Source organism: Amblyomma mixtum, chromosome 2, assembly GCF_055824585.1.
Source record: "Amblyomma mixtum isolate Tamu chromosome 2, ASM5582458v1, whole genome shotgun sequence".
Taxonomy (NCBI): Eukaryota; Metazoa; Arthropoda; class Arachnida; order Ixodida; family Ixodidae; genus Amblyomma; species Amblyomma mixtum.
The window spans coordinates 233,346,504-233,364,661 of record NC_143013.1 but is presented as its reverse complement, the minus strand read 5'-3'; the positions used below and the strand labels follow the sequence as shown (position 1 = coordinate 233,364,661).

The following is an 18,158-nucleotide window of genomic DNA, read 5'->3' as shown; positions in this document are numbered from 1 at the left end:
GTGAGCTCTTTTGACGTGAGTTGTTTTGCCGTATGTTGTTCTTTCGTGCGCCCCGCACAATGTTCCGATATAATAGCAGGGAAATCCCCGACGCCATGAAGATCAAAACTCAATTCGCTTCCGAAATCGAATCTTTGTAGGGATCACTGATGACTGGAGCTAAAGTGGCGGCATGTTCGAACTTTGGGAACATAGGATTTCATCCGCAGAACCGAGGACTTATGGGCTGATGTGAGCATTTTGCAGATTGATGTGGAATTCTGGACGCAGATATCAAAAACAAGCATAGGCTAGAAAGACTAGCTGAATTTTCTGAGCATGGATATACTTGCGGCTCTTTTCAATGGCCTTCAACCAGCGAACTCTACAGACCTAAAAGTTTATTTCTGCTATGTGGTGAGCAGGGTGACATGACAGTTTTCTTCTTATGTCCCTATGCTCGAATAACGCAAAAGGCTAAAAGAGATGTGGTGCACATCTAATCGGTTTCTATGTTAAAATCTCTTTTACCTTAAACACGGAAGCCCCGACAAGAATATATTCGGATAATACGCAAGAACCTGGCGCTTTTTACATCAAAGGACCCCTTCCAGCCGAACAGCGTCGTCCGATTCTCTTGACCCCAGCAGTGTGAGAAAACAGGGAGAGGTTGATGAAAGAGGGTTACCCTTTCCTGTATTCCAGGGCTATACCATTTTCTTTGTTGTGGTGCCGCTCCCTGCAATCTCAAGCTGCAAGCTCTTGAGAATCAGATGACGCCATTTGCTGAAACGGGGTCCTTTGACGGGGAAAGCTGCTGCATACTTAAGTTCTACTGTCTCTGATAAAAGCATAAACTAGCTTTTCACGCCAGAGAACATGGACATATTTCTTGATATCATGTGCATAATGCAGGCATTACAAGGTCAAAAACACCCCAACAATTTTTCAAATATGCAGTCGTGACTCTATGAGGAACCGTGACTGGATAAAAGGCTGTCCACGGGGAGCTAAAGAAAACGTTTTTGCTGTTGGAGGTGAAATGTAGATTGAGCAGCGTTGTGTTTGTGCCACATATCCAAATGGATTTACAGCACAACCTTGGACGTTAGTTAACGCCAACCGTCCAGTAGTCGCCTGTGGAGCAGTCGTAGGTTTGGTACATAACATTCATACATGCAGCTTCTATCGGTAAGGCCATTGCATCTTTTTAGGTCTAGTTTACTGCGAAAAAACTGCCGTTTGCACTTAGCGCGTAGCACTTTTACGGGACATCGGCATAGCATCTTCATTACCACATTCTTTTTCGTTGCATGACACTTTTTAAAGGTTACGCAAAATAAACACTACGCAAATATGGAAACTGGGGATTACGATTTTTCGCAAATCTCCTCAAAGAAAAGTCCGAAATTTTGAGCAACAACCATGAAACACGTGTCTGGGCTAGTTTTCGCCATGACAGCAGGTTAACCATTACAATGCTCAGGAGGTTGTCTCTGAAGCGCCAAAATGACTCAGCACTTTCGACACAGAAAACTCATCCATCTTCTCACCCCTTCCCACACCCAAAAGTATGCTTTGTTGTATAACAACAGAAAACGAATACTCGAAAAAAGGGGACGGTCTGAAAAATGATGTCAACATTGCCATATTTCCTAGAAATGCAGGGTAGCTCTCCTTAATCCCTCTGGTATCTGGTTCCAGTGGTTTGTAGGAAACCACACCCTTTCTTTTCTTATCTCCCCCTTGGAGCACTACCAAGTTCCCCTTTGTGCGCTGAAGTTAATGCCGATTGGTGGAGCCGCGTTTTACTCTCGACACAATTACCCTTTCCCAACCACGTGAAGAACTCGAAAATTTAAAACGTATCACATGCAGTGTTGAAGGCACTCCATCTTGGTACCTGTTGATCAAGGCTGTGTAATTTTTGCGAGCCCAATCTTGTGTCTTTGAATATGGGGCTGAACGTCCAGCGCATTTTGGCCGGAGCCACGGAGAAGTTACAAAAGATTCGGAAGAGCCGCAAGGACCCCGGACTCCACAAACGCCTGATGCTTAATCTCCTGCTTCGAAAGCGGTCATGGATCAACTCTAGCGACTCGGAAGACGACGGGGACGGAGAAGCCGAAAAAAGGGGCCGCCGCAATGATACCGGCAAGGAATCCGCGATTCTCATAGCGGCCAACGAGAACAGCATGGTTGTCAATGGACTGCAAAACGAACCTGAAAGTAAGTACTAATCTTCTAAACTTCTGATATCCAGTGACTATTTCGGGCGGAACAAAATAGCATAGGGACCCCAGTATTGGTAACGTTGCCTAAAAATTTGGTTACAGTGCGTTCAAAGAGCGATGTGTCAATAATGTTCTGTTCACGTGTAATTTGGGGGTCTGTTCATGGATGACGCAAAGGGTACCGCACGGCCGGGTATCTTTGTGTTGTTTCAACCCTACCCCTCACGAACCTGTTGCGTTTCTAGCGGATGTTGTTTTCGGTACGCAATATTTTAGGCTGAGTTCGCCGTGTACATACGTTATCCGCAGTAAAGCTTAGCAGTCGCTATTCTTGTCTTAGATGTTAAAGTTTTAACGCTGCAATCCTACTCTCGCCGCCCCACGTTGCATGGCGGCAGTTGCAGCTGCGCAGTATTAAATTTAACGAAAAATTCGTTTCACAAAAAGTATTAATTCAAACTAAAAGTTTATGGTTAACACAAACATGCTGCTGACCTGTTATCATATTGTCCGAGTTCAGTTCAGCGGAACGGCTTTGACCGCACTCGGGCATTTGTCCGTGGGGCTGCCTCAGTATGTGATTTTCAAATAACTATTGTCTCACGTGCCACACAAAGTTTGATTTTTTTCTCTAATACACTAGCTTGGCCTCATCGAAATCCTCGTGCTCTCGACCGGCCACTTTCTTAATATTCTTAGCTTCCCTTAACGCATATGTGTTTACCACACTTGAGCTCTGAGTAGTCAGCGCCTATCTGCTGCGTCCACACCGGTAACGGATGGCAGAGATGGAACGCTGCGCGTATGCTAACCATAGTGCTTCATCTATGACGCGCTTTATGATTATCCCGTATTTGTAGCGCGGCATGTCGAAGCGTCTTTATCCGCATTCTATAGTCCCATCTGCATCACCTTGGTATTCACTGGCGTCGTCAGCTGAACTCTCTGCCCTACGGAGGATAAAAGCAGACAAGAGGCGCTGGATGGAGGGCATGTTTCTTCTTCCTTTTATTTTAAAGAAATGCGTTGTTTCATCGCTCAGTTCTGCACATAACCGTCACTTGTGTCTAACTGTTCGTATATTCATCTTCGTAAACGAACACCGGGCCATCAAGAAGCCAAATCCGACTGGCGGAGACGAGCCAGAGCCCGGCCCTTCTTCAAGGTGTACCAGCGCTGTAGGAGCCAACCCTCTCGCTCTGACGCTGACGAAGGCTGACCCGGAGATTGGAAAGCAAGAGAGGAGGCGCTGTCCCGCCGAGGAGGAGCTCATTGACTGGAGCTAGCTTTACGAAGACTCCTTCGATTGGCCGGAGGACGCACAAGTTCCGGACCCGGAGCTTTCCTTTCTGGAGCAGTGAAAGCGGGCCTAGACGGAAGTAAATTCCATGCTTCCATATCAGTGCCACTCATCGGAGCCCAACGCATGGCTGCGATTTTGATTCATGCCGTATTGCTTGACAAATGTCCAAATGGACACGCATTCTTATGAATTCATTGCTCTTCAGCTTTTTCGTTGTATCAACATTTCCCAAGCGCACTTCTCTAAGGGCAATACGTTCAACTCTCAAACAGATGTGATGCCTTGATGCTGTGATGTATCATTTGTAGGCCTGCTTTTGTTTGCCTCGCAATAAAGATGCTCGTGCGCAATCTAATGTCGCGGTTTCTTTCATTCGGGGAAATCTCATCACCAGATGAGTATGAATATGTTGTGTTCGCTGAAAAATATCCAGTCGGGCACGCCTATATCATTTTATTCGTACTCAAATTTTTCCTTCTGGGTGCATTTTCAAATAAAATCTGTAGAGTGGCGCTTAATATTGCCTCTCAAGATGTGTTTCTTCTGTATATTGCTCACAACGTTAAATGCATGCTTTTTAAACGTTTTATGGCTCTTTTTTCGGAAATATTTGCAAATCAATTGAAATTAAGTATTTGCTGCATCAACGTATTCTTCATTGCTCTAATATCTCTCATATACTAGGATCATAAAGAAGTCTACTGAAAGGATGTGGATTATTTAGCGGCCTCGTCTGGACGTCTGTGATCTCCTAGGTGCCCCCTGGATGGAGGGTAAGGCTGAACCCTTTAAATTTGGTGGTGGCTCAAGCCATGTCTCGTGAAATTTCATTCGTGTGTTTATTTTTTCCACCGACCAGATAAATTTAGCTCGGTTACTTTTACTCGCTTAAAATCCTTTTCCTTCACAGTCCTTACACCCCACTGCTTTGAATAAATCATGCCCACTGCTTTCAACTGCAGGTTGAAGCCCTTTAACGAATCCCGCTTAATGTGTCCATATCGCGGAACCTCACTCGATATGCCTTACTCCGCAAAAATATCCTCCTGGCCTCGAACAAGAAGTAATTTTCCCTGCAATTATCGTAGATATCTAATCTGCTAACTTCCTGCTCAAACATTCTGCATGTTCGCAGTGCCGATTTCGACCACATCCGTCTTTTGCAGAGAGCCCTCTCTGTTTCTCTAGCCTTTTTCTTCACCGATGATTGCTGATTATCCTCCCAAATGCTGTCCAGATATTTTCTTGCCAGTTTACCACTTCGCTTTCAACATTCTGTGTCGACATTCCTCACGTGCTCACGCCGTCACTCAGGCGCCATCTATGAGTGATCGCCGGTCCCCTCGCACACTCGGTGCCGCGCCGACGGCAACGCAGCTCGACAGGCGAAGGGGCGCTTAAGAGCTGCGCTCTAAAGAAATCTCATTTCCGGTTTCTCGAATTGTTTTCAACATCGTCGATTTCAAATGGGCCGACTACACAGGGCTTTTAAATAATCATCTAAGCTAGCCAAGAAAATGCAGCAATCACGGCATCCCAAAAAAAAATTATAGGGCCAGACGGCGGCACTCCGTTGGAGCCCCCAGCGCGGCACAGGCCGTGGGCGGTCAGCACCCTCGCTCTACGTACGCTGCCTTCTGCCCAAGAGTCGCTTTCTGGGCTCAGATCACGGTAAGTATCGGCAAATTTGGCATACGCCTGCTGCATTGGGACCAATGAGCAAGTTCGCCGTGACGGTGCGAAATTATCTTTTATGTAGTGCTCAATATGCAACGAGCCGTTTCGCTAAGCTCAGAAAATTTGACACCCTATCTTGCTATGCCCCAACTTAATGGCATCGACATCGGCGCAACGTTTCACGTATTACTGCAGCCACTCGCTTAGAAATCGATCGTCTTCGGAAGCGACTACTGAGATGTCTACCGGGGAAGAAGCCCAGCAGTACGTTTGCCATAGGAAGCGCCGGTTGAGATATTTTACCACAGAGGCGGAGCAAGAGCACGGACTCCTTCGGAAGGGAAACAGGGGGCAGCATGCATGCATTCCTCCAGTGAGACATTCTAGGCGTAGCAATAATTAAATTGCCAATTTTACTTCATGGCCACAAGTGAAATAGACTGCAAACTACTTTTTCGCTCCTTCTTACTATGCGGTGAACTTTCTGGCTGCAAACAATGGCGCGGCTGAGCTCTGAAGAGTTAAAAATATTTCGTCATCGCGGGTGAATTTTTGGGAGCGCTGTGACTCAGTCCTAAGGATGTTGCATGATTACTCCCGAAATTCGCCACCCAGTGTTCCTGCACGCTATGCAGTGCCGAAATTTGTAAATATCATTTCACTCTGTATAGCCTTACTCTCTATCGGTTCCTGTGCAGCATAGTAAGTGCAACGCATCCAGGGAAAGCAGGTCGCAATGAAGCAAAAAAATAACCCTAGTAAACACAACACAACGGCAACAGAGTCCGGAGGGGCAGCAGAGATGAAAGAATGGATTGATGCTTCTCTACTTTAAAAAAGGGAAAAGGGAAATGAGGGAGCTCGTCTGTTTGCTGCGCCGTGGGTTCGAATCCCACTTTCGGCAATGTTTTTATTTATCTATGGTTCCACTCGGTTACACCCACGGCGGCGACGTGGCTCAACCTTTGACAGGGCGCCAAGAGCTGCGGTACATTTACGGTATGCGCGCAAGGCTGTTTACACACATGTTGTTTTCTACTAATATTACAGTCATAAGTTGACGAGCTTAAACTGCGCGCTGTTTTAAGGGTTTCAGAAATTCACGCACCCAGGAAAAACAAAATGTTTCAGAATTACTAGAAAATATCCACAAACTAGGGCCATGAAGTGTACCATAGCCAAAATACCATCAAGCGTAAATCGCAAAATTTACATGGAAGGGGTACCACTTCCGGGTGGTTGTAAAAGTTTCGACAGGCGGACTTGCATTCTAGTGGGCAAAACGGTCATGACTGGCGGGGTTTAAATAGGGTGTTTACTTCGAGAAAGGAGGCCCAGTGAGGGGAGCATGATCTGGAGTGGGAATACAATTGTTAGGATGGGAAGGGTGAATCTCGTCCAGGCATGATGGCTGATAAAGTTGAAAACCAGTTGACCTGAAAAACTGGGAAGAGAAAGAAGCCAGTTCAGCAGAAAGGAATCCGGGGGTGGGGAGCCTGGAGAGACAGGGCGCGGCTTGAAAGGCTGCATGTCCAGCTGGAACAGGCGGCTTTGTGCGACTTTCAGGGTTGACCTCAATAACTCAGATAAGGAATTAGTCAGCATGACCAAACGAAATGCCGAAGAAAATAAAAAAAAAAATATTAGAAAAAAAAGAAAGAGTGGGGACGAGCTATGAGCAATGGTCAAAAGAAGAGGTGGGGGGAAGGAATGTGGAAGTCAAGGATTCGTGAGATATGAGGGCAAGAAGTTATGGCAGCATAGAGAGAGAAAAAGAACGTCGTTGCAGCGGGGAAGGACCGCTCGTGGTGGATGGGTAGGGTGAAAGAAAGGATAAGCCATGTTATGAAGTACTAAGAAATGCTCTGACTATGTGAAAGACATCCTTAAACACTTACGCCAGTACCGGAATGAGAGTGATTCGAAGCTTCCTCTGGATATGTTCATACTTCTAGGTCGTAAGGTTTTAAATTTGTAGATTGTGAAATTTTCCTATGTGTATTGTATATCATTTTTCGGATTTTCAGGCTTGACCAGAAGAAAGAACATTGCCTCGTTGTGCATCACTGTAAAAAAAGTCCGTGACTTTACGGAGACTTACTACGTGGAAAAAAAGGACCATTTGCATTTTTAGAAAACACGGAGGAGGAGACCGTACTTCAGTTCAATAACGGAGGAATCGTCATTATTCACCCGTAGACGTTGCAGGGAAGAAAACTTGAACATTCTGTTAGGCAGCAAAGCTTAACACTACACAGCGGTTGACTCCTTCGGCATTGTGTTACCGCCAAACGCATTAATAACTTAATTAACGACAACAGAAAAAGAGCAAAGGTTGTCATGATTTGACGCCGCTGCTTACTTTCATGCCTGCATGATCAATAATCATTTGTTATTGGAAAGGGGGAAATATCTGTCTCACTGTTTCAGTGAATCCTGAGCCGTCCCAGCTAATACGGGAACCATCACAGCAGCGTTACGTTTTTGTTTTGATCAAACGTTAATGACATTGCTGTTAAATTCTTTTTTTAGAGCATTTGTCAAATGCTGCAAATGAGCGGTGAGAAGTCACTGGCGCGCTTTTTTAATATTCGCTTCGGTTCAGGGCTGCCCACAGAGCCGAAATACTCCAGGCCGTAGCATCTACTAAGACTTTTGAAAAGTGGTGTTTGGGTTACAACACATTCAATTCAATTTCAATTCTATTTTGCATATGCAATATTTCCTCTGAAATCGATAATTATAACTTGAAGCATTTTTGTTAACTGACAGCCTTTTTTTCACGGTGCCACATTTCCAAGGGGTGCCAAGCGTTACGGTCTGACAGCTGATGTGAAAATGGGCTTACGCAGCACCCTTTCTTTGAAAAATTGGTGCTGAAAAAAAAATTTCATGTCTGCTACATTTGCAATCTCTGGGAACGAAATGGGGGAGGCCAGGGGCATGTGCGCAGCCAAGGAAGTTGTGCTGGTGCTCATACACCTTTCATCCTACTCCCTCCTCCTCCCCCGAAATTTTAGAGATACTCGCTTTGAACTCGGTAGGTGCCTTGGGGTCACCTTTATACCCCTACGCCACTGAGTGCGCTGCTGTGGTGGCGGCTCCACTTTGCTTCTCTTTTCAACGACAATTTGCGTTCTTGTGGACGCAGTGGCGCAAGTACGCTTTGACGCACGGAAGACCGATGTGTGAAAGGTAAATGTAATTTCACTGCTCTGCATCAAACAATTTGTCGTGCCGGAGTCATATTTCACCTTTCGCTGCGAAGACAGGTGCTGTCTCAAGCGCGCACAGCTCGGTGTTCTTGCGTAATCGACATTCCTGGTCCCAGGTATGCAAAAGCGTTGTCACTAGCCCAAACGAATCTCGCGTTCATTTAGTACTTACTACGGAATGCCCTAATGCGTGGCGTAGATTACCGAGCAGAGTGCAGCAGCTTCCAGAGAGAGAGAAAACTTTATTTTGCAGCCGCTTCCAGCAACCTTCGAAAAACGACCTTTTTTTTCCGTAACGCAAAGATGTTTCGTTCGCTTTAGGTCAATTATAAATACGACTAAACTTTAACAAACTGATTTAATTAACGCATTGGAAAACAAGAAAGCATTACGCAGAGAATTGCTCACTACAACTGCTCTTTGAGGCGTCTCGCAGTAGTTACATGCTACTGCTTTGGAGGGTGCGCGTCCAGTTCCGTTCTGCTTCTCCTGGGGTAAAGCTTTCTTTTTCGCAGGGGTAGAGGCAGCAGAAAGGGGGGGAATGAGCCCATTGTGAAAAGGAACCCTTCCTACCAGAGAGCAGGGAGCACGCCGCGCCGTTCGGGAGAGGGCATCCTCCTCTCCACCTCGGCGTGAATGTCCACGGTCTGTTTTTTTTTCCTTCCCCTGCATTCCAAGGTTGACCGTACCATGCGACTTCCTCTATTGTCGACTGTCGCGTTCTTTGAACAAGCCAAGCTAAGCCAAGCACGTTTGGCTGGCGGTGGACGGTGGTTCATTTTGGCCGTTGTGGTCCACGCCGGCGTACGCCAGCCATTGCGCCACTTTCGTCGTTCCAGTCTTCGTTCTACGTGCAACCAGAGTAACCCTCAACTGTTTTTGCGCGCGTCTTACGCCGACAACGTTTCACCGCAGCTCCTGTAGTGGCCCGAGTGGCTCTTCTTCCTGCCGGGTGTGCGGTGCCCGACACAACGTCGGCCATGGCGGTACGTCTCTCGAAGCGCTCGCCTCCCTCCCCATGCCTCTGCCGCGGTTCTTCTTATCTCTTCTCGACATGTTCTCAGCGCACTCTTCTGCGTCGTCGGATTTTGTCCGTGCTGTGCTCCGCGCGCACCTTAGCGTGCCAGCTCGAGCTTCTGCCTGCTTCAGCCATCGTCGCCGGGATTATCGCCGTGCTGTATTGTTTTCAGGAGGGACCTTTGGCGTGCGCGCCTTTCGCGCTCCTTTCCATTTCACGCGCGCCTTAGTGCGCCCGTTTTCATAATCTAGGTTGCTCATCGGCTGCTGCATGTGCTTGGCTACATCTGCTTTGCGCTCACTTGGATACACTGCTTGCTCGTGTTTTTTGGTAGCGTCGCACACTCGGTGCAACCTATCATGTACCGCATCAAGGCAGTACGTGATCAAAGGGTTGGCGTTGACTGGTGGCCTGGTGCAGAGCGCGTGTGAATCGTTTACGTTATAATGACGACGTGGTAAATTAACTCTTATATCGTTGGCATTCGAACCTCCGTGTATTTGTGTCGCTGCACTGGCGGGGAGGCCTGCATTCCAAATGCTTAAAGGCTGTCTTCGTAAAAGGAATGACGAGAGGCTGCATGACTAGCATTGCTTATTTCATTGTTTGCTCAGAGAAAGCGTTTGTTGTAAGTGAGCAGTAGCCGCTATTTTTCATTGTTAAGTAGCAACATCAGCCAACATGCATTATCATTTTTACACTTGAATGACTGAAAGAGTATCACAGCATTGCCTTCATTTTTTTTTCTTGTTGCTTGCACAGCATCAATTATTGTGCCTGCAGATTGCACTTTTGCATGCGTTTTGCATTTTCGCGAGCAAATTTTAGGCAAGAAGTTTCAAAGGCACCGTGTATTGACCTGAAGTGCTCACTATTAATGTAGCAGTATTTGCCATGCTGAATATCAAATCTACATACTTCAAAGCGTGTTTAGCATCTTGTCTGCATAGACTCTTGCCTTCAAGGAGAGCTTGGAGGTTTCACTTATCTGCTTAGTGTTCGAAGTAAAAGCCATCACTGATAATAATACTTATTACAGACATGTTCTGCATGTACAGTCAGGGCGGAATGAAATGCAAACACACATGTCGTACTTTTCTACTTTACAGCGAGATATTCATTTAGAAAAGGCTTATAAATGAGTACTTCAGTAGATTCTTTACCCTGGAACATCAATTAGGCTAGCTGTATACTGCAGTTGAAAGCACGCAGGCAAAATAATTTGTCTTGTTCATCCGCGTGGCTCATATTTCATTCCAGCCTGACTGTACACTACTCTCCCAGCAGGTACCCCAACTGAAGCATGCACTCCCTTAGCAAAAACTAATACGTTTGGAATATACGGTGGACTATTTAAAATGTATTTAAACATATTTTGTATTCATGAATGCACTAAAAATATGTCGGAAATACGTTTCTGAAGTTTCATGCTCGGTATTCGAAATATATTTTTAAAATGTGCCAAAAATACCTCACTTAAAGCATACTTCGAGCACTTTTCAAATACGTGAAAAAATATGTATGCAGTTTTAGCATCTTGACAGTGTATTAAAAGTGTATTTTCGGAAATATGAAATTAATTCATCGAAAGTATACTTCAAATCTAGAAAACGGGCAGCCCTTGTAAACGTATATGTATGCAGTTTTAGCATCTTGTCAATGTATTAAAAATGGACTTTCGTAAATATGAAATTAATTCATCCGAAATATACTTCAATTCTAACAAACGGGCAGTCCTTTTAAACGTCTTTGCACACTTCTAGATGCCGTTGAACAGTCGAGTGCTCGAAATCGCGTTTCGGGAAATGGCATTTGCGTGTCGTCAATGTATTTGAAGTGTACTTCCTTAAATACGCAATTAATTCGTCCAAAGAACACTGAAATTCCAGCAAATTGGCAGTCCGCATTAGCATGTTTGCAGCGCACTACAATCGTTGAACAATCTAATGCTCAAAATCGAGTTTCGGGACATCACATTTTGGTGCTGGCCATTTATTTAAAGTGTACTTTCGTAAATACGCAATTAATCCGTCTGAAGTATATTTAAATTCTAACAAATGGGTTGTCCGCGTAAGCATATTTGCATTACACTTCAAGCTACCGTGGAACAATCTAGGGCTCGAAATGACGTTTCAGCGCAGAGTGAAAACTTTCCCTTTCTTGTCATCCTTTCGTTTATGGTAACTTCTAGCAGGAAGGTGATCACCACTTATACCCCTGCTACACGGGCGCTTCGAATGCCTTCCAGCCGAATGTCATCTAACGATGCTACACGTGTTCTGTCTAAGGGAGTGCTTGAAGATAATATTACGCCAATGAATATTAACCGCGTCAGCATGAAATTTCCCCGGGAGTGCGCCGATGAGGACGACTGCACTCATACTGTTGTTTACATCGATTGTTTACATAACATAAAACGCAATCTGCGCTTTCGTTCTATTAAACAATCTGTTTTCTTTTTTACTGGTTGTACTCGTGCTTGTTTATGCAGTGCGACAATGTGTGGGAAGCGATGATGCGATCGCACGCCTGAGAAAGCCGGGTTGTTGGCATCGTGCAGGACTGGCGCTTCTCGCTTCTTGTCCCGGCTTTCTCCGACGTGACCAGTACTTTTTTTTAAGCTACTTTATCCAGAAGTATGTCTGGCGACTGTTCGCTTTAACTGAAACGGCCTAACTTGTTATCCACAAGCTAGCGACGGCGACGACTGCTGCTGGCCGTAAAGCACGGCTCGGCAGTCTGGGTCACACCGGCGATTCCCGTTCATCGTACGCGTGCCCTGCGATGTAAGCAATAGTTGATTTCAGGTCACTGTTGCCAAAACTACACCTGGTGACCATTTGCATACCCTAAAGCTTGTGATTCGCTCTTCACAACCGCCGAAATCACAGACCCAACCCTGCGAACTCGCTGGGCCTAGCCGTCGCGGAAGGGAACAGAGCCGTCGTCGATTGAAATTGATTTGGCAAGCGCTTATCGCTGGTGAGTGTTCAGGTGTGCACACGTGAAATATAGCCGTTCGTTTCGCTCATTTAGAAGCGCGAGCATATACACACCGCCGCCTCATCACCGTGCTCTCGCTCAGCCGCCGACAAGGCTGACCGTCCGCCGACCGGATTCGTCGGTGTCGTTGGCCTGAAAAACGTGTCCCTCTAGAATCATATTATAGTAAACTAGATATTTCACTATAATTACATGCTGTTGTTCAGCGTGATATATGCTGTCGTTGTCGGACGAGTGTGACCGCCGTCGTCGTCGTCGCTGTACACTGAAAACGAGCTGAGGCTTTCGAATGCGTTTCGAAAGTGTCGTGCAGCACCGCGGCAGTCCGTCGAGTCCGAATGTCATTCCTATTCTCGAATGTCATTCCACTCAATGTCATTCGAACATTTCCGTGTGAGAACGTAATAGCATTATACCAGCAAAAGCGCATTGGGTACTTCTTGGTCCGAATAAGCCAGCGGAAAGGACCCCGTCTGGCAGGGCAGACCGGCTCCCTTACACGCCCATGTATCTGTTGGTTGACAGTTCGACTCCTGACCTGGGCCTGACGCAAGTTTAAACTAGCAATTCCGTTCTCAATTAACCCCAGATTCGAACGCGACCAGTAGGGTACTTCTGCGATAATTTGGCAGCCCACAGTATTTACGCAAAAAAAGGCCTCACCGAGCAAAATAGTGCGTCGCTTTCGCTGGGTATATATACCGCAAGCCAAGCATAGCGCTTGCCGTAGGATTTGTTGCTTGCTGTGTCACTATGCTGTGTGTAGGTATCTGCCGTTCCTATTCAATCACGTGACCTTATATCAGACTCCTGTTGATTAATGATAAATACCCGTGTACGATTTGTTCTCCAGTTGAAGAATTAAACCGTGTTATTCCATGGAGCCGCCCAGTACACTTTTTTTAAGCCCGAGTAAACACATTTTTAATGTATTAAATGTATATTTTTAGTATATTTCTAATGTATATTTTTATTATATTTTTAATGCATTATAAATATGCTAAGTGGGCAAAAATGTACTTTTCACGTATTTTTAAGAACGTTTAAAATATTATTCCTAGTATACTTAGAAAGCATTCGTATTGCAGTTTAAGCCTAGGGACAAAAAAATGCGAAATAAATATGAAATTAATACAATACGTTTGAAATGCATTTTTAGCACATCCTCTTTTTCGCTAAGGGCTGTCTTGTGAAAAATGCTGCACATATGTTTTAGAAGGGTGCGTGAAACAATGTGCAGCTGCTAATATTGAACTATTAGTATCTGAGACCTGATATTCAACTGAATCGTCAATCTGTCTCCTGCTAGGAAGGCACAAGCATCACGCCCATGGCTAATTGACTGCCCTTCACCCCTGTATTGGTTTCACTCCTTGAGTTATGGTATTAATTACCAATTTTACTACAAGCATATATGAGAGCACATTGTGAGCTAAATATGGTTAATGAAGGTCTTCCACTCTGTACAGTGATGTGGTTGGTCTTGTACATCTTTACTAATGTCTTAATTTTGCTTTATGCAAGCCTTGCCTTCCTATTGTATCCTATGTCCTCCATGTCCTCCTATGCTACTGCCTTCCTCCTGGTCCTCTCTTCGGCCATTTCTCCTGTTTCCTTTGCACTAGCTATTGGTCCGGTGCCTGCTGTGAAAATGACAGCCAACACTAAGTCCCTTCCTTTATTTCCATGAAATCTTCACTGCTACTACTAATGCTGATAGTACTATATCACTATTTTTGTGATAATGATGTACAAGATAGTAGCTAAGCCAATGGTAGCTGAGTTGAATATCATGCATATCTTGCATGCGATACATTAACATATTCACTATTACAATACCCTCAATTTCTTTCAGTTCAGACATTTGGGCACAGATATTTTATGCTTTTTTTTCTAGTTTAGTCCACTCAAACAAACTTTGCTTTTTGCATTGCAGGTAGAATCTACAATGAGTGCCGCTCTTTCTTATGAGCAGGAAGCAGTATTTATGGATCCTTTTCTTGGAAATGACAAACCTTCTGTCGCCTTATGTGCTGAGCCTTCATCATGGGGGAAGCAAATGTCATGACTTGGATTTTTACAGAGGTGAGACATCATACCCAGCCTCATTTTTTCTGCGACGTGCTTAGGGGATTAGCAAACCTTCGTTTAGTACTTCTTTCACCTTTTTTCAGTGCTCCAGCATGGTGAATAGATATGGTACTCTGGCTATAACATAATGATATATGGCCACATTATAAAGGCGTATGAATTGCTGCACTTATACTATTTTGCATGGCCCTCTTTTAATGCTTTTTCAGCCTTGGTTTGTTGAAACGAGTAGCAAAAATGAACACAAGAACGAGAAAGAACTAGGACTTTCTATATTTTACACACATTTTCTGGCTTCAGCGAATTAATGCCAAATAGCCCAGTTCTGCACAATAGTTCTTTCAGTTAAGCACAGCTATATCTGTATTAACAATTTTATGCAGGGACAAAAGGCATTTTGCATTTATATTCCGTACCTCCTCAATAGCTCAGACAATATGAAAAATTAATTTCATTTTTTTTTTGTTTTATACTACAAGACGTCATATAGAGAGCAAAGCTATCAAAACTGAATGCAAAACGTGCACAGTTCGCGTGTACTTGCAGAGGCTTGTGAACAGAGCCCATAGGATTTTTTCCTTTATACAGAATGGAAGGTTGAAAATTTTTTTGCATAATTAGATCGTGATTGGAGCATGAAGTTACATGTTAGAAGATGAAACCTGCCATATTGTACAGGGTCGTCCACTCTTAGTGCAAACACGTGAGCGCATGGCTGTGCTCTTTGAAAGGCTCATTGGAAGGCCATCGAAACGAAGTGGCAGATGAGGCGAAACACCGCATTCAGCTCCTTCTCCAGCGCCACACTGCTGCGATGAGCGGCTGTGTCACTTGCAGTGGCTGTCTGAAAAGAGCGGCCATGTGTTCGCAGTAAGAGTGGATGACCCTTTACATTTTGTATGCTAGAGTGCCGACTCTTGCATCCATCTAAAAACATTCATGCAGGTTATCTGGTTAGCCTCCTGCCTTGATACCACATTTCTAGAAATGATACTTAACTATGTCAGCTTTATTTTGATCAGAATTTATAAGAATGTATCGCATACACCAAATTTTGTGATCATATATGACAAAATTCAAAATGTGATTCATGATTGGTATTGTTTAGTCTAGGGCAGTAAAATGCCATGTACCTAGTGCAAAGTAAAATTAAATATGACCAGTCTAACAAAACAAACTCCTTTTTTTTAGAGGGAAATCTTTCGACTGAAATGCTGGAGTGGCTTGACGTGATGAAGACATTGACAGGAGTGCACTCAAAAGTACCCATATTTGGGATGGCACGAGAACTGGCAGACAGCTCTTCAAGCAATTGGTGAATACCTTGGTGCTCCGCTTCTGCTGTTTAGTATGTGACCAGCTTTTGTTTTTCACCTAATAAGAGTGTGTATCCTTAAAAATATCAGCACAAATTGAAGAGAATTTCGATATTCTTGCATGAGATGCCACTGCGAGAACTTGGAAATAATGATATCTCGCATGTACACTTCACTGCTGAATACAGTAAGCACTGCTTGATAGCCAAGTGCCTCTGACGTATGAGAAAATAGATAGGTTGCTGCACAACATGTGGAACTGCCCTGTCGAGCACTTTGTCTTCAGGAAGTGGAGGATTAAGTAGTAATTTCTTAAAGAATTTCTAGAAAATAGCACAAACCACACGACCGGGAAGAAATAGCTGATGCAACACACTGACTCGAATGACACCATGTGCATGAAGGACCTTATGGAGTTCGCTGCTATGTTGCACGAGAAGAAGGTCACGCAGGATAGGTGTCAAAGACGAGCTGAGTCAGGTGCCTTGTTTCTGTCCCTAGTACTCACTGCAGAACTCAATGAACAAGCAGCAAAGGTTACAGCTGAGCATGGCCAGACTCTTGCGCTTCCCTCCACAAGCAAGCTGGAAGCACAGTCCTTTGATACCTTTTATGCGTTTTCTCACAACATACATTGTTGCAGCACGTGGCGAGGAAAGGTACACATCCTTGATTTTAGTGCCAGTGCACTCACAGACCCCAGTAACAGATGATTGAGGTATCCTGTCATATCGACAGGCATCTCATGAGGAATGAATTCTCAGGCTTCAGAACTTATAGTGCTCTTTGCAGAAAATGTCCCAAAATTTGTTGCCACATGGACCTTTTCGAAATAATGGCCCAGAAAGGCGAGCCTTCCTTATGTATTTTGTGAAAAAATTCCTAAGACGTGGGTATTTCTGCTTCTTCATGGGTGCTGAAATGTTTTTGAGGGAGAAGTTTTGCTGATATAGAACGGTTTTGAAAAAGAGAAAAAGAGACTTTGAGGCTGTGCAAAGAAGCAGGAATAACATTTCACAGCTGATGAAGAAGCAGAAAGACTCATGTTTTAGCCCTTCTTTGCACCAGACACATGAGGACACTTCATGAAAGCATGAGGATACGCTCCTTGTAAGGCGTACTGCACACTTATTGGAATATCTCAATGGGCAGTGACCGGTATTTATGACTGCATTTTCATTCGAAATCGGAGATCTATACATTTTTTTGTCCGTGCTGAGATAATTGAAGCTGTGAGCGAGCATAAGATTTGGGGAAGTGCACTTGCACATTGCTTGTGGGCAAGTTTTCGGCCATACTAAGATGTTGCCATGGTTCCTTGCTCACTAAGGTTTGTAGTGAGTACTATGGACAGCAAGAAGGTATCTGCATTGAATTGTTTTTGGCACCCAACCTGAGCTACCTTCTTTACGGCAGCTCAGGGCTTTCATGCACACATTGTTGTCCAGGTAAGCGCATTGTGTGTTTTTTCCTGGTCCTGTGGATTTTAGTTTCTTTCCTGTAAAGAAAAAATGAATTTGGTCAATGAAACGTAATGGTTTGGTTCTCAATAAATATTTTTGCAAGACCCTACAAAAGCCAGTTGGTCAATAGTGAATAGTTTGATTGTGTTTGCTAAGTGAGGTCTTTCTTATGCTTTTCAGATGAATCTGACAGCAATATGCAGAAGTACAATGTATGCAATTTGTCATGAAAATAAAACGTATGTGCCTTTACTCACCCAAACACTCTTCTTTCATTCTAAGCCACATGCTTTGTATGTACGCAATGCACAACATGCATAAAGGAAGAGCTTGTGTGTAATAGTACTTCATTTCTTCTCCACCTGGACTGCTATTGTACATGATTGAACTTGAGTCAAGACACGTTGATCAGTTACACAAATTAGGAATCTGGATGCAGTTGACAGCTTATATTCAACTTAACACTCCACGCCATCATTCTGGCCGCACCATGCATCAGCAGTGTCAGTATAACTTCAGAGGGCTTGCCAGTATGGTCGTCTGGCTTTAAAGTTTTGTTCAAGCCATTGGCGACAAGCCGCATCACTTGAGTACACGGAAAAAGGTCCAAGAGAGGTTAAACGTAAGAATACGTAAACAAATTTTTTTACGGTTGGCTTACGTATGAGTATACAGAGAAGGGTCCGAAAGAGTTAAACGTAGGAATACGTAAACTAATTTCTTTTTACGGTTGATGTACGTACTGAGTCCTTCTTAAGGACTTGCCGTGTTTCTCAAAGTGTCCGTTTATGAATTGCCGAAAGTGCTCGGCAACGCATTGCCTCCAGGTTTCTACGTAAACTTGAGCAAATTTTTTTAC

The 18,158-nt window shown here is 44.4% G+C and overlaps 1 long non-coding RNA gene across 1 annotated transcript; it reads left to right on the top strand.

Moving 5' to 3' along the window:
- The first annotated feature begins 9,165 nt into the window (after nucleotides 1-9,165).
- LOC149362972 (uncharacterized) lies at nucleotides 9,166-17,551 on the top strand. The gene is made up of 4 exons (XR_016288548.1): nucleotides 9,166-9,394; nucleotides 14,366-14,514; nucleotides 15,712-15,835; nucleotides 17,480-17,551. It is a non-coding gene; the product is annotated as an uncharacterized LOC149362972 (long non-coding RNA).
- The last annotated feature ends 607 nt before the right edge of the window (nucleotides 17,552-18,158 follow it).